Genomic DNA, 17836 nt, shown 5'->3' with positions numbered 1-17836 from the left:
TAAACAAAATTAAAAATAAATAAAAAATTAGTCCATGCTAGTACCAAAGAGCAAAGCTTTACATTATGTGAGACATTGAAGTGGAGTAGGTGGCAGAGATCGACTAGGGTAAGCATCCATTTATTGTTGTTGAAAAATAAGTTTACAGTTTGCAATTAAAACAATGAACCAAAAAGAAATCTGTCAGTATGATAACCACTCTCAATTTCTAAGTTTGAAATTCTGAAAAGAGAAACTATCAATGTAAGTTTGCAATATGTGAGTTTTCCCATTAATTTCCTAAAATGTACTCTTCATAAGACTTTAAATAGAGTTGATTGGAATTTTTTTTTATTCATGTTGGTTACCAAAAGAGTTGGTATAAGGTGTGATAAAGAGGATTAAATGCGTATCAAACAACAAAAAAAGCCCTTGCAACAAGTATCACTGCATCGAAAACACCATACTCATAATGCCATACAAATTGGACCAATATAAATTTGGGACCATTTCTAGGTTTTGATAGTCCGCCCTAAATGTCAGAGAAAACTTGATGAAGATGTCAAACGTTAGGTTTGTAATCTAGTTAACACCCATCAAAATTAATTAAATATATTGTTGAAGTCTAGTATAAGAAACTCGAATGACAATTTAAAAGATATAGCGCATAAGACAACAATTGAAAACAGTTAAAGGATTAGAAGAAGAAAAAAATATTTACCGTCTGTTGCCTTCAATATAATTGGATGCTGAGATGTTGTAAGCATTTTTCAAAAAACATATAGAATATTTCAACATCTTGATGAATAATGGGTTTAATTAATTTGAATTTTTTATTGTTTTGTCTAATTGCTTTGTACATGTTTAGTAGGAGATTTGCATGCATGGTGACCCTACACAAGCAAGATATGCAGTTGAGATGGTTGGCATCTTGAGTACAAAATGGTCAAGATTTTTTGATTGGTAAAGAGACGGTACATCTTTTTTTTATATTATAATGATGATGGTTATACTGCCCTGAAATGTGAATCATGCTTACTAGTTTGTGTTAGTGCTTCTTTTACACAAATAAGGTGTTGAGCGTTGTGTTACCCACCTCTGCTCCCGGGTGTCATATGCCCACGTATCGTGTCCCAATTCAACCCATGACCCTCTTATAATCATAATTGCGCCTTCCTATCTGATCAGTTGTTTTGGGTAAATTGTTGTGAACATAAGGTTGGACACCAATTTACCAACCTACATTGAAGATGTTACAAATCATAGTCTATGATTTAGTTTTATTATATTTGGTTATGGACAGATTAGTCTCTCTCTCTCTCAGTCAATTAGTTGTGGGGAATGATTATTCACTTATTTTAGACAAACACGAAGGAACACAAAACAAAGGATCAAACTGAAAAAAGGGAAGGCAACTTAACAAGGATAGGGATTTGCAAGATTTGTTGTCTGTCATATACTAAATAGACTTGCCACATATGATATTTTATTGATAAGGTTTTTATAGTTTTTTTTTTTTTGCAATGTCTATCATTGTAAAAGTTATCCAAAATGTTGATATACAATTTGTCTAATTATACTTAAATTTCCTGTTTGCCTTTGTTTTAATTTTATATTATTTTTTTCATCATTTAGAAAAAAAAAAAAAAAAAACAGAACAACCTAGATTTTACTTCAAAAACAAGTATACAGTAATTTTAATGAATAGAAATGTTCTTGATTCTATGCCAGAATCCAAGGAACTAAATACACACACCCAAAGATGATAATAGCGTAAATAATCAATATATTGATACAATATAATATCATAGCATAAAGTTTTATGAATCTGAAATTTAAATGTAATAATAATATCCACAAAATAATTCAAATGTAAGATTACTCATAACTAAGAACTCAAAAATCTCCCAAAACAAGAGTTGGCGACAACTAGAACTAAAAAATTATTGTGTGGATATTATTATGTTTAAATTTCAGATTTTGTGAATGTCATTACATTTGTTTATGGGCGATCATATAGAAATGCTCACTCATAAACACCATTATTGATTCCATGGATATTATTATGTTTAAATTTCAGATTTTGTGAATGTCATTACATTTGTTTATGGGCGATCATATAGAAATGCTCACTCATAAACACCATTATTGATTCCATGGATATCTAGTGTCGCTAGTAGTCGACAATAACGAATAAAAATTTTGCAGCCACAAACCACAAATTAAATGGTCATTTAAACCATTAAGATTCATGCAAACAAGAGCAGATTTATGGTGGGGCCACTTGCTCCCACAAGATTTTTCAAAGTCTATTAGGATTTATGGGTTATTGGCCCTACAAAAAATTCTCTATTGGTTGCCCTCACATTCGTAAAATCCTGGCTCCACCCTTGCATGCAAAGCTATATGATCTGCAAGCTCAACGATCAAATCCTCTCACACTATTTAATTATTTTCTTATCATTCATTCTTGTTTATTTATTTCATGTCCTTTACATAATATTGAGCAAGCTTTGGGCAATAAGGCTGCAGTCAGATAAACGAGTGTTAGGCATTGGAACTTACAAGTTTTCTTTGTTATACATACCGAAAAAGTTGCCACTTGAAGATTGTTAATGCCACTCTATTGTGTAAAGTTCTTAAGCGACTCTAACTTGGGTATATGAAACATTATCGAGATAGCGAAGAATTAAGTGTATGATTTTACAGGTTGTCATCTAAAGGGATTCTTCAAGAAGTACAAGTTGACGGATCTACAAAACACTGTAGCAAAACATGATAGGCACCATGAGGAAAGGATTACTGAGTTATAAAATGAGATGCATATGTAGAGAGAAATCCAAAGTGAGGTGTAGGAGCAAATAACTCAGTTCTTCCGCAACATATTTCCTGATGGCCATCCTCCTAGTCAGATACTTTGAGAGGCACCTACATACATTTAGTTCCACTACCTAGACCTCTTTACCTACTTTTTTCATCCTTCTGGTCAAGGACTTTGAGAGGCATCTAGATACATTTAATTTCACTACTTTAAACTTATTTACATGTTTTTTTTTTAAATTTATATAATATTTTTTTCTTCTTATATTGTTTAACTAAGAATTGTTATTTTATTGTTAGCTAACCCTTTTTTAACTCTGTCGACGTAAAATTAAATGTTTTACATTGCCGGTCCCAAGCCCGGATAAAAGAGGGAAAAGGAAGATCCAATGAGTATTTTACTTGGATATATTTAGTGAATGTTTGGTTTTGATTTAATTCAACTGATTATTTAATATCTTATAATTTTTGTATACTTGACTATGACCTCATGTGATTTCTCTTAGATAGAAAATAGGAATTTGTAGGAATGAGTTTGAGGGTCCCTCAAGAAGTAAGAGGTTCCTCTCTCAAATAAGGTGAATTTCTAAAGAGAGTTGCTATTGCCATAGCAACCTTTACTAATGCCACACCAACTATGTGCAATTCAACCCATGACCCTCTTATAATTATAATTGTGCCTTCCCCATCTGATCAGTCTTTTTGGGTAAATTGTTGTGAACATAAGATTAGAAACCAATTTAGCAACCTACATTGAAGATGTTACAAGTCATAGTCTATGATTTAGTTTAATTATATTTGGTTATGGATAGATTGGTCTCTCTCTCAGTCAATTAGTCGTGGGGAATGATTATTCACTTCTTTTAGACAAACACAAAGGAACACAAAACAATGGATCAATTTGAAAAAAGGGAAGGCAACTTAACAAGGATAGGGATTTGCAGGATTTGTTGTCTGTCATAGACTAGATAGACTTGCCAGATATGATATTTTATTGATAAGGTTTCTATAGTTTTTTTTTTTTTTTTTTTTTTTTTTGCAATGTCTATCACTGTAAAAGTTATCCAAAATGTTGATATACAATTTGTCTAATTTATACTTAAATTTTCTGTTTGCCTTTGTTTAATTTTTATATTATTTTTTTCATCATTTAGAAAAAAAAAAAAAAAATGTAAGCATAACAACCTAGATTTAATTTTAAAAACAAGTATACAGTAATTTTAATGAATAGAAATGTTCATGATTCTATGCCAGAATTTAAGACACTAGATACACACACCCAAAGATGATAATAACGTAAATAGTTAATATTAAATGTATTAATAATATCCACAAAATAATTCAAATGTAAGATTACTTATAACCAAGAACTCAAAAATCTCCCAAAACAAAGAGTTGGCGAAAACTAGAACTAAAAAATTATTGTGTGGATATTATTAATTATATTTAAATTTCAGATTTTGTGGACGTCATTACATTTGTTTATGGGTGATCATGTAGAAATGCTCACTCATAAACACCATTATTGATTCCATGGATATCTAGTGTCGTTAGTAGTTGACAATAACGAATAAAAATTTTTCAGCCACAAACCACAAATTCAAACAAGAGTGGATTTATGGTGGGGCCACTTGCCTCCACAAGATTTTTCAAAGTCTATTAGGATTTATGAGTTATTGGCCCTACAAAAAATTCTCTATTGGTTGCCCTCACATGCGTAAAATCCTAGCTCCACCCTTGCATGCAAAGCTATATGATCTGCAAGCTCAACGATCAAATCCTCTTACACTAGTTAATTATTTTCTTATCATTCATTCTTGTTTATTTATTTCATGTCCTTTACAAAATATTGAGCAGGCTTTGGGCAATAAGGGTTGAAGGGTTGTATGGTGTAGAGAGTGGCTTAGGGTATTTATAGAAAATGTGGAGCGATTAATTTAATATTTTCTTGAGACATGTGAGATGGAATCAAGGATCAAATTAGGGAATATTGAGAATAATTGAAGAGTTAGAGTTGGGCTTGATTATGGATTTTTGATGAATTGGGCTTGAGCATAAACTTTGGGCTTGATTATGGATTTTGGTGGTTTAAGAACCACCTAGACTATTTCATTACGTGAGCCCATTTTTCCTTGGATATTATCTATTGCAACTACTTCATCAAATCATGGATTACCACATTCCTTTATTCAATCCATTTTATCGTGTCGCGGTAAATAATAGTTAAGGTGAATAAACATATTCGGTTTTGCTTCTTGACTTTGTCACATTCATCTTTCTACTCCGGATCTGGTTAATCTTTAATCAATAATCTTCAAAAATAGACAAAAAGTTAGAATTTTCAATTATCATTTATTTACACAATTTATACTATGATTAAACTAAAAATGCATGTAAGACCTCCATTGAATTAAATGTAAGATTACACGTACAAATACGAGCGTTAGGGTCGGAAAGTCTATTAAGTGACCTAATAAATATAGGTAAAATATGAATATTTCGATACTTATCAAAAGGTTCTCGCAATTTTTCTGGCTAATATGCGTTTTGTGGTGGGTAAAGGAAATAATATCTCTTTTCTTTTCCACAATTGGTTAGATAATGGAGATCTTACTGTGCAGTTTCCGAATGAAAAGGATCTTCTTCCTCTTAGTGAGGTTTGGAATAATGGTGTGTGGGACTATTCAAAGATACAGTCATTTTGTTGAGATGATGGTGCCAATTATTGCAGCAATAGCTCGGTTGAGCAAGGCTATGTAAAATATTTTTGTGGAAGTAAATATATATATATATATATATATTTATTTATTTATTAAGAAATTTAATATATTTTTAAGTGACTTCCCCGAGCAAACTTGTGAGTTTTCAACTTGACTCAGTTTTGTGTACATATGAGTAGGGGCAAAGCTAGTATTTTCTTGTAGGAGGGCAAAACTATAGGTTATATATAGGAAGGTTGAAGAGCTTGAAGATGATCGGTTTTCAAGAGAAAATTTAAGGATTTTCCTATTAGAGGTTGAAGAAAAGATTTTTTCGGTCATTTCCGATCAGCTTATGAGAAAAGACCCAATTCAAGGGGCAATGTCATTAGTTTTAAAAAAAAGATATTCTATTGCCACACCAATTTTTTCTAACGCCACTCCTATTCATATGTAAATCACCAAAGAATTAGCACACATCTTGGGATGGCATTAGAAAAAAGTTGGTGCGGCGATAGAAGCTCTCTTAGAAAATAGGGTATTCAAATACTCATCAATTTTATGAGGGGTATTTGAACCACCCAAAAACAATTGAGAGCGATGGAAAAAAGGTCTATGGAGGTATGTCAACAATTTTTTTGAGATGCTCAGTACTATCAGCCAATACTTCATTTTTTTAAAGATGCTCAATATTTGTCATGCATCACTCATAAAGAAAATGATCCAACAATCTTTAAGGAATTTCTTAAATGCAAAGGATGCACACTTTACTAGTATGCCCAAGAATTGAAACTGGAAGCATCCCTAATAATCAATTCCAAGAAACAAAATTATTTCATGTGTTGGATGTGTGTGCTATAGAAATCAAACAATTGTGTGACTCATTGGCAATGTGAAACACCTACTGTACCTTACCGTATTTTCTACAAATATACAAAGATTGCATGAATGAACGAGCAGCCTTTATAACTTGTAGATGTTAGACCCTAGTAAGTGTTACTGGTTAGTTGAGTTACCCAAGGACACACGAAACTTGATTAATCTACACCATCTTGATTTTTGGACTGCAAACATTCGTTGGATACTAGAGTGAATTGGAGGATTAACATGTCTACGAACACTGTGAAAGTTCAATGTTGATAAGAGAGTGGACATGAGATAGGAAAACCAAAGAGATTGATCAACCTCAGAGATGAATTGCATATTTTTGAGCTCCAAAATAAAGTGAATTTGAAAGAAACGTTACATGGGATGGGGTGATGATTATAGTGACAATCACAAAGCGAGTTTTGCGAATGAAGTACTTAAAAGGCACCAATCTCATTCCAATCTCATAATGCTAAGTATCAAGGGCTATAATGGTGAAAGATTTCCAAATTGGATAGGGAATCCATCATTCTCCAAATTGGTGAATGATGAGTTACAATATTGTAATTCATGCGAAACCCTCCCTCCTCTTTGGCATCCACCTATCCTAAAGAGACATCTTAAAGTGGAAATGGATAATGTGAGATATTTGGGTCATAAGTCTTGTGTTGAAGGCTCTTGAAAATGAGTGATTGTCAAATTCTAAAGGTAATACCTAGTGGGTTGTACAAGAACTTAGAAGATCTCAATTTTTTTTTGTTTGTTTCCTAGTGTAAAGAGTTGGTATCATTAGTAGAGGATGATTATGAAGATTGCAAATACCTCCACTTTCTGAATTTTATTTTAGAAATATGTGATTGACCCCAACTCATGGTTTTATCAAATGAGGGTCTATAACACCTAATATCTATTCAACAATTGTTTATAAGAGAAGTTCTTTATAAACCCCGAGTGGTTGGCTCAATGCAATTTCGGACCGATAAGTGCATAATGCTTGTAGGTCGTGAGTTCGATACCCAATATGAGCATTAATTTCTCAGGGGCAACCCGTGAGAGCACACCCCCACTTACCTGGTGTGTGTGATGTGCGGGCGTTGCATGTGCCCCTGGACAAGTCCTTTATCAAGACCATGGTCTATGGATTGGGCAAAGCCTAGATACAGGCCCGATCTGTATATACGGGGATATCCGGTTATCAAAAAAGAAAGAGAAGTTCCTCATCTCACATACTTACTAGATCATTTGTTGAAGACCAAATTAAAGCACATATTTGTTTCCACTTTCCGGTGTCTTCCTATTCTTTTGTGTATCAAATTATTTAATATGAGGGATTTCGTGCACATATTTTCCTTCACCTCCTATTTCTTTCTCCTTTTCTTTGATAAAATTTATTAAATGGGAGAGATTTCAAGAACTTTTTATAGGATTCTCTACCGCTATTACATGTTTTATTCAGTTTGCCAATGGTTTGGTGTAAATCTACCATTACGTGAAAATGCAAGATATTCGACCAACACAAACGACAATCCCAAGTAATTGAAACCATTCGTTGGGAATAATCATGATTTTAAAATTCGGTTCACATCTTTTCTTGTCCGTGCTAGATACTGAGTCGTCTCGGAAGAGTTTTTCAAAATGTTTGAGACATCGCGTTCAAAAAAATGAAAACTGAATGTGGGGTTCTTTATCTGTTCGAAAATTTCATTTGTCCGTCCGTCTTGTCAGAGATGACTCGGGCGATATGGCTCGGTCTCGGATGAGTTTTGAAACCATTTGGGATACAGTCATCGAATATGTTAATTAAAAAAATCAAAGGAGCAACGTTTTAAAGGCTTCAAAATTTCTCTCTCTCTCTCTAGTCTCTCTCCCTCTCTTTCTTCCCCGATCTCGATCACATCTTTCTCTCATTCTTCTGTTGATTGGATTTTGGCGAACGAATACCAGAAGAGGAAGTCCAAGAAGGTTAGGGTTACTTTCTCTCCCTCTCTGATTACGGAAAATTGTGTTTTTCTCTAATTTATTTTGGTCTTTCTTCAATTTCCAAATGATTGATTATTCTATTACTAATAGGAGTAGAAATTCCAATCTTATAGTTATTAATACACCCCTTCATCTTCATAGATTTGGAGGTATCAAATGTCTAGATTCATCTTATTTTTGCCAGAATTTCGAAAAAACTCAGATTGATCAATTAGATTCTTTTTAAAGAGTAGAATACGTTGGTTTCTACTTAAGAATGTCGAGAAAGAAGAGATGGTATGATTAATTTCTCACATTTAGCATCTAGGGTTTGTTTTTATTTTTTTTCTCTCGAAATTGAAAATTTTTTTTCTTTATTTCACACTTTAATTTGTTGTTTTGTTGATTATTTGATTAGAAGGAAGTTGATTTGGTGTTGGGAGGAAATGAAGGCAAAGCATGAACCTGTAACAAGGGTTATATGAAGAGCATGGCTTGTAATTTGTTTTGCCACAACGCTCATGAGGTATCTCCTTCAACCTTGTTCAAGATTCATTTCAATTACCTTAAAAGTGCACTAGAGAATTCATTCTCATTGTTGGTGTTATGGGTTTAATTTTGCAGCACCCAAAATGGCTCATACATCTTCTACTTGGGCTTTGTTTATTCTCTACCATTCTCTGAGATCCCCGACTTGCCATCTCCTTATGATAATTGTCCAACCCTTGATATATTTGGGCTACATATAGACGTCCTTCTCTGCCAGAATTCTTGTCACTACATTGAAAATTGTTGAGCTGATGCACCTTGCTGGTATAGACGGTTCAAAAAGACTAAGCAGAAATATACCAAGAAAGCTACAAAATGAGTTTCCTCAAAGAGATATCCATTATATTTCTCCCGCCAGTTCTTCATGTAAAGCTTCCTGTGAATGAACTTTATGCCTTCTGCTAACCTTCTCATACCTTCCAACCGGTAACTTCGCTAACCTCACTGCATCTTCTACTGTGAAAGCATGCTCAACAGTCGTAATGATAAAAGTGTGAGTATCTGGGTTCCAAAGTTCTGTGAGCATTGTCATTAGAGACTTGTTGGGGTACACATCGTGCATCAAAATCTCCACTGCAGCCACGAACCCTAGCTCTTCAAGCCTCTTTCATTTCTTATCGTCACTGAAAACCCTTTTCACCCATGATGCCCATTAAGCGGATTCCCAGCAGTAATAGTAGTCGATCTCTGGGAAGAAATCATAATCTTCTTCCTCCCTCAGGAAGCTGATTGGTCTCCTCTCAATTTTATCTACAGTAGAGCCTTGAAATCGAAGTACTGATCGCAAACCGAGGAATTCATTTGCTGGGTCCCTTTGTATGGCTGATCGATTTACCAATTCCTGCCCTATTTCTTGGCAATACTCTATGGTGACCACATCCCAGTATTGTGGTCTTGGCTCTCTGGGTGACTGTTTAGTTATCTGACTTTTGGACGAACTCTGAGTGGCTCTTGTGCTGGACCTCCCTTGGCTCTTGCCTTGGTGGTTTTCTTTAGTTTGGGTGCTATTTCAGATTTGCACAGCCATTACAAGATATTTCGGTGAACTAAGACATCATCATCAATATTGCCATCAGATTACTAATCACTCACAAGGGGACTGTTTTCTTTACTGGGTTTCCAGGTTTTATTTTATTAGTGATTGGCAAAATTTCGAGAAAAATCCAAAATTTTCTAAGTTTGGACCCTTTGATCGCTATCTTGAATGCTTTGAAATTTCCTAAGTTTTTCAGCCTTGTTCGCTATTTTATAACACCGCTTTTTCTGGGACTCCTCAATCGCTATCATGGTTGGTCGCTATCCCCCCTAATCGCTATGTTTTCCTTCAAAATTTTCTAAGTCTTACTGTCTGATCGATATATCTGTGGTCGTTACTTTTGTCTCTTTTATCGCTATCCCTGCGATCGCTTTTTTTCATCCATCTGATAGCTATTTTTGCCTCTCTAATCGTTATCTCCATGGTTGTTATGTTGTCGAATTGCTTTTTTCCTTTGATTTCTATTTCCTTGAAATTTTGCTAAGTGTTACAGCGATCTCTGAATGCTATTTTATAGCGACTTCATGATCCATACATAGCGATCACAAAATCATTATTCGGGGGGTCAAACTTTTCAAAATATTGAGCTTATGATCGCTATTTTCGGGGGTGTTCCGCTCGCTTTCTTTCATTTTCCTACAATGATTTTTGGGGGTTTTCGTGTCGTTTGGTGCTCTACTACTCTTCTACATCGATTTCGATCCTCATGTTTGATTCTAGGATTCCTTTTTCGAGCCCTACTTTTATTTTTCTTTGGTTTTTCTCTACCTGTGCTACTGTTTTGGCCTTTATGTCCCTCCTTCATACATTCCACTATACCAACACCATCATCCCTCCCACTGTCCTCTACGTTCTTTTATTTTTATGGCCAAGGTGTTCTCAGCCGACAACTACCCACATAATGACACCACAACCAAAACGACAAGGAAAACAAACACAAATACCCAAATAACAACCTATACATATAAAGGATTTGCGCACTCTTACTAGTGATACTACTTCGGAAAGAACTCTTTGGTCTCCAAAGCTTCAGCGAACTTGACTGCCAAATGACGCCAATGCAAAGTGGCCTTCCATTTGTCTTAGGCTTTTTTATAGCTATTTGAATTTCCTCGAGATACTCAACACATAGCAAATCATGATAGGCACCATGAGGAAAGGATTACTGAGCTATAAAATGAGATGCATTTGTAGAGAGAAATCCAAAGTGAGGTGCAAGAGCAAATAACTCAGTTCTTTTGAAACAAGTTTCCTGATGGCCATCCTCCTAGTCAGGTACTTTGAAAGAGGCACCTAGATACATTTAGTTCCACTACCTTAGACTTCTTTACTTGCTTTTGTCATCCTCCTAGTCAGGGACTTTGAGAGGTACCTAGATACATTTAGTTTCATTACTTTAGACTTGTTTACCTGTTTTTTTCTTAACTTATATAATATATTTTTTTCTTCTGATATTGTTTAACTAATAATTGTTATTTTATTGTTACCTAACCCCTTTTTAACTCTGCCGACGTAAAATTAAATGTTTTACATTGCCAGTCCCAAGCTCAGATAAAGGAGGAGGGAAAAGGAAGATCCAAAGTGTATTTTACTTGAATATATTTAGTGAATGCTTGGTTTTGATTTAATTCAACTGATTATTTTATATCTTATAATTTTTGTATACTTGACTATGACCTCATTTGATTTCTCTTGAACAGAAAACGGGAATTTGTAGGAATGAGTTTGAGGTTCCCTCAAGAAGTAAGAGGTTTCTCTCTCAAATAAGGTGAATTTCTAAAGAGAGTTGCTATTGTCATAGCAACCTTTACTAATGCTACACCAGCTATGTGCAATTCTTTGGTGATTTACATAAGAATTGGTGAGGCATTAGTAAAAGTTGGTGTGGCAATAGCAGTTGTCATTTCTAAATCACCCCTATATTCTATATTCAGTTAGACTTTAAATAGATTCCATGGGATGTACTTTGATAGAGTATGCTGAAAAGAACTTGATAGATCCCTTGTATCATGTCATGAAGCTAGGAAGCCAATATTTGAATTTTTCTTACATGTTTTGACATAAGCAAGTAACTTTCCATTCATGTTGTATCCTGCCCCAAATTTTGGATAAGTCTTTGATGATGATGGTTCATGTTGTGGTTTAAAATATTTTATAGAAAAAATAACGTTTTCTCTTCGAATTATTAGAAAGAAAAAAAGTTATTTCCTACAGTTAACAGGTCATCTTCCATACAATTAAACAAAGTTAAAAATAAATAAACCAATGAACCAAAAAGAAATCTGTTAGTATGATAACCACTCTCAATTTCTAAGTAAATTATTACAAATAAACAGTTTCTAAGTTTGAAATTCTAAGAAGAGAAACTATCAATGTAAGTTTGCAATATGTGAGTTTTCCCATTAATTTCCTAAAATGTACTCTTCTTAAGACTTTAAATAGAGTTGATTGGAAAAAAAAATATTCATGTTGGTTACCAAAAGAGTTGGTATAAGGTGTGATAAAAATGATTAAACATGTATCGAACAACAAGAAAAGCCCTTGCAACAAGTATCACTGCATCGAAAGCACCATGTTCATAATGGCAAACAAATTGGACCAATATAAATTTGGGACCATTTCTAGGTTTTAATAGTCCACCCTAAATGTCAGAGAAAACTTGATGAAGATGTCAGACGTTAGATTTGTAATCCAATTAACACCCTTCAAAATTAATTAAATATATTGTTAAAGTATAGTATAAGAAATCCAAATGACAATTCAAAAGATATAGCGCATAAGACAACACTTGAAAATAGTTAAAGGATTAGAAGAAGAAAAAAATATTTACCGTCTATTGCCTTCAATATAATTAGATGCTGTGATGTTGTAAGCGTAGTTCAAAAAACATATAGAATATTTCAACATCTTGATGAATAATGGGTTTAATTAATTTGAAAATTTTACTATTTTGTCTAACTGCTTTGTACATGTTTAGCAGGAGATTTTCATGCATGGTGACACTGCAAAAGCAATATATGCAGTTGAGATGGTTGGCATCTTGAGTACAAATGATTAGGATTTATAGATTGGTAAAGAGACGATATGTCTTTTTTTAATATTATAATGATGATGGTTACACCGCCCTTAAATGTGAATCATGTTTACCAGTTTGTGTTAATGCTTCTTTTACACAATTAAGGTGTTGAGCGTTGTATTACCCACCTCTGCTCCTGGGTGTCACATGCCCACGTATCATGCCCCAATTCAACCCATGACCCTCTTATAATCATAATTGCGCCTTCCCCATCTGATCAGTCTCTTTGGGTAAATTGTTGTGAACATAGGGTTGGACACCAATTTAGCGACCTACATTGAATATGTTACAAATCAGAGTCTATGATTTAGTTTAATTATATTTTGTTATGGACAAATTGGTCTCTCTCACAGTCAATTAGTCGTGGGGAATGATTATTCACTTCTTTTAGACAAACGCAAAGGAACACAAACAAATAGTCAAACTGAAAAAAGGAAGGTAACTTAACAAGGACAGGGATTTACAGGATTTGTTGTCTGTCATAGACTAGATAGACTTGCCACATATGATATTTCATTGATAAGGTTTCTATAGTTTTTTTTTTTTTTTTGCAATGTCTATAACTGTAAAAATTATCCAAAATGTTGATATACAATTTGTCTAATTATACTTAAATTTTCTGTTTGCCTTTGTTTAATTTTTATATTATTTTTTTCATCATTTAGAAAAAAAAAATGTAGGCAGAACGGCCTAGATTTGACTTCAAAAACAAGTATGCAGTAATTTTAATGAATAGAAATGTTCACGATTTTATACTAGAATCTAAGGTGAATAATAACAGCAATGAAAGTGAAATGAACATATTCGGTTTTGCTTCTTGACTTTGTCACATTCATCTTCCGACTTCGGATGTCGTTAATCTTTAATCAATAATCTACAAAAATACACAAAAGGTTAGAATTTTCAATTATCATTTATTTACGCAATTTATACTATGATTAAACTAAAAATGCATGTAAGACCTCGATTGAATTAAATGTAAGATTACACGTACAAATACGAGCGTTAGGGTCGGCAAGTCTATTAAGTGTCATAATAAATATCGATAAAATATGAATATTTTGATACTTATCAAAAGGTTCTCGCAATTTTTTTGGCTAATATGCGTTTTGTGGTGGGTAAAGAAAATAATATCTCTTTTCTTTTCCACTATTGGTTAGGTAATGGAGATCTTGCTGTGCAGTTTCCGAATGAAAATGATCTTCTTCCTCTTAGTGAGGTTTGAAATAATGGTGTGTGGGACTCTAGGCATCAAAATTTAAACAGGTCCCCGTTGTTTTCTAAATTAATGAAAGTCCCTTAAATTAAAATTGGGCCCATAAGTTTAAATTGGGGCCATTGATTGGGACGGGCCACATATAGTTTGGATTTGGACTTTCGCAAATAAAGCCCATGATCTAAATAAAAATCAAGTGATTCACATTAAATATTGGGCCATACATCCAAATAAATGAGTTCGGCCCAATAATGATTCATAAAATCCTTAAAATTGGATTTAGACAAATTTAACATTTTCAATAAATCAATTAAAATTCTTTAAGTTGTGGTATAATTGGAAAATTAAATTACTTTTAAGTCTATAAATACAAGAGCCTCTCTCATTGAGAGGGGATCGGGATCATTTTATCTTAGAAGACAGAAGCTCTCCCTCTATCATTTAAAGACACAAGTTGACTTTAAAGTGGTTATATTTCAAAATTTTGGAAGAATCCATATTTTTAGGTGATAAATATCCTTTTTATCTTTAAAAAAGTAATGACATTATCTCTATATTTATTTGAGATTATACCTTGATTTTTCAAAGAGATGATTTCTCCCTTGACTTTGATTTTCTTTTATAAACCAATAAAACAATAACCTCAATGCCTTAATTATCACCACCATCACCAATTTCATCGTCACTATCACATTACTGAACTTTTGGTTTTTGAACTTTTGAAATGAGATATATAGTACACGTATGAAGGGATTTGCCTCATATTTTCATTTTTCGAATTCTTGACCGAATTTTAGATTGGATTTTTGCAATAAAAAATCGAATAGAACTCAAATTGGCCACCGCTAAAAACCTCAAATTTTGTAGTGATTGGAACCCCAAATTTATCACATATTAAAGAATTTGTAGTCAATGCGACATTATGATTTTTATTTCCACGAGGCATGTTGTTGTTTCAGGTGTTAAACTCTTCCGTACTTATGCCAACATGTAGCAAAGCACTACTAATCTTAATTTTCACAATTCGTATGACTGTTTTAATTGTATTTTGATGGCTTATGAGTATGATTTCATGTTTGTTTTATCATTTACCATACTTCCAATGAAAACCTCCTCAACATTTTCATCATTTCTTGATTTTTATTTTTATTTTTTTATTGTTTATGTCACGAGGTGAGCCCATCATTTCTTGAAATGTATTTGATTTCAACATTGTTGGAAATATTTCCATCAAATATTTTCATTTTCAAGATGACCAAAATAGACATTGAAATCAAAATTTAATACCTTGGATAGAGTTTTCAAATAAAGACTCATTTTCTCTGGTTGAATCCAAGAGCATAACTTCCAAATAACAAAGTGCAGATAATCGAACCAAGATTGTAATGAACCTGGAACCAAAACTATCGATGATGACTGTAGATGCAAAAAATTGCACTATCTCATGAGTCTCCCTAATCAAAGATCTCTCACCTTCCTGTGTTCCTGGGTGGGCTTGCAACAACACCACTCCTACGTCCAAGTCCGGATTTTAGTATAAGAGGTAGAATAGAGATTTTTTAGAGAGAAATTGCATACATTTCGGTGTGTTTCACCTTCATATTTATAGGAGTTTTCTCCCTAGATATTCTCATATTTTCTCCATGATTCCCCTCTGAGCGATTACGCCATTTTACGGGCTTGCCTTGATTTCCACGAGAGTAGTTATACTCCATATTTTATGGGATTTGTATCAAGCTTCACACCCTTGGGGCTCGGTTAAATTCAAGTCGGTTAATCTGGTCATTCGGATGCTCAGTTAAATGAAAGTTGGCTCTTCTAGTCGTTTGGGTAAAATTCCTTGAGATTGCCACATGTTGCCTTTTTTGAAAAATATCCTCCACATTGACCATTCAAGCATCATAAGATAATCATAAAGATCAAACCAAAAGGAAAAAGAAAAAAATCAGTAGTGTTGTTGGATTTCAACATCTCCATCTGTGATCTCCTGCTACAAATACTTCCCTTCAACTGTACATCCATCGCAAATGCACATAGCAACTAGGCAAGGATATCCTTCATTGATCCGCTCAAATCCTTAGCCATCAATAGACGTGTCGTAACCTTATTGATCTCGATCACATAGCCAAGAGAATTGTTACCACCTGACATTGACCTTGATTGACCTTCCCTCTCAAGGTCAATCACACAGAAATCCCCAATAGGACTCAAATTGTCTAGAACTTCTGCATATGAACCTCCTTGTACCAGCTTGGAGAATAAGCTTTACGAGCTGTTTGCAGAATTGCATGATTAAAATTCAACACTGTGAACTAGAAAATGAAATAATCAAAATGAGCAAAATATAGGAACCACTAGAGACGACAAAATGTTAATGTCAAGCAAATTAAATTATAGAAAAGATTGTTATTGTTCAATATGCACTCAAGACCCGAGCCCAAGAGTTGGACTACACTGAAAATGTCGACAGAAATCCCAAAATGCCCCACTACAATCTTTTGGGCTAACTGGCTTACCCTTCACAAATGAAAACTAAAAAGTCAGACTGATTTATAATTCTACCTGATGATTTACATACCCCAAAAATGCTTTAATCCAATAGTTAGAAACCATCTACTTGAATCCTAGAAGTCAACAATGATGCTAAGTTTTAGAATGTAAGCCAGCTCACCAAAAAGGGGGCCAAGCATTTATAAAGTTAATGGGCCCATATGTTTATTAAAAAAATTGATGAAAATATGTTTACAGATTTTTCTAGAGATTTGGACTATATGGATAAAACTTGGCCAAGAAACCAAGGTTGCAGAAGTGGGTCTCAAGTCCTAACTTGGGCAAGGTAGATACCAAATACTGGGCATGACCTAGACTTGGCAATAAGCCTTTTCTCTCGGCTGTGTAACAAAAGTTATTTGCAAGTTAGAGAGCTAAGATGCCAAGACAATCAAGTCTAGACTCAGAAAAACAACCAGCCCCCCACCCCACACACTTTTTTTTTTAAATGGAACAATTTCATGATCAATATTTCAGATAATAGACTAACAGTGGCATATTGATTTTAAGCTGTTAGACTTAACCCTATGATCCGAAGTATAAATCAAGCAAGAACACAAGAATCTCACACGACACAAAATATACGTGGTTCGGTCAAAGAATCGACCTACGTCCACGGGCGAAAACGGCGAGTTCACTATATCAACCAAAGAAGAACGCAGTTACAATTTCTCTCTGTCTCTCGTATCTTTCACACTCCCTTTAGGGTTTCATCTCTTACCCTTTATATACTTAGGGTTACAAAGAGGTTAAATGGGTCGGATCCAAAACCAAACCAAATGGGCCCAATATTTTGCCTGGGGGCTTCGCCCCCGGACTCCCGGTAATGATGGGAAAACCCCACACATTACCCATTAAACAGGTCATGCGGGTCATTAACGGATCTCAAAAGATCCGGGTTGAATCCACAACAACCCTCCACATACAAGAATAGAAGATATAACCAACAAATCTCCACCTTGGCTTCAATTCTAAACAAAGAAACCGCTTTCGCCTTACCCCACTAGGGCCTCAAGAACTGCAAACACCTATCAAGTTCAGGTTGCCCCTAAACTTGATACTTGGGATGACCTTAGTCATTAAAT

At 34.1% G+C, this 17836-nt stretch overlaps 1 long non-coding RNA gene across 7 annotated transcripts; it reads left to right on the top strand.

The window, feature by feature from the left end:
* The first annotated feature begins 8175 nt into the window (after positions 1 to 8175).
* Positions 8176 to 13557, top strand: LOC147410072 (uncharacterized). 7 transcript variants are annotated; one of them, XR_015175600.1, is made up of 5 exons: positions 8176 to 8327; positions 8743 to 8850; positions 8949 to 11184; positions 11610 to 11652; positions 12890 to 13548. It is a non-coding gene; the product is annotated as an uncharacterized LOC147410072 (long non-coding RNA). The 7 variants fall into 7 exon arrangements; XR_015175597.1 differs by having other exon boundaries at positions 11610 to 11677; XR_015175598.1 differs by having other exon boundaries at positions 11610 to 11677; positions 12887 to 13548.
* Positions 13558 to 17836: the final 4279 nt, after the last annotated feature.

Source organism: Akebia trifoliata, chromosome 2, assembly GCF_017979445.1.
Source record: "Akebia trifoliata isolate Shusen 1 chromosome 2, ASM1797944v1, whole genome shotgun sequence".
NCBI lineage: Eukaryota > Viridiplantae > Streptophyta > Magnoliopsida > Ranunculales > Lardizabalaceae > Akebia > Akebia trifoliata.
This window is presented reverse-complemented; position numbering and strand designations above follow the sequence as displayed.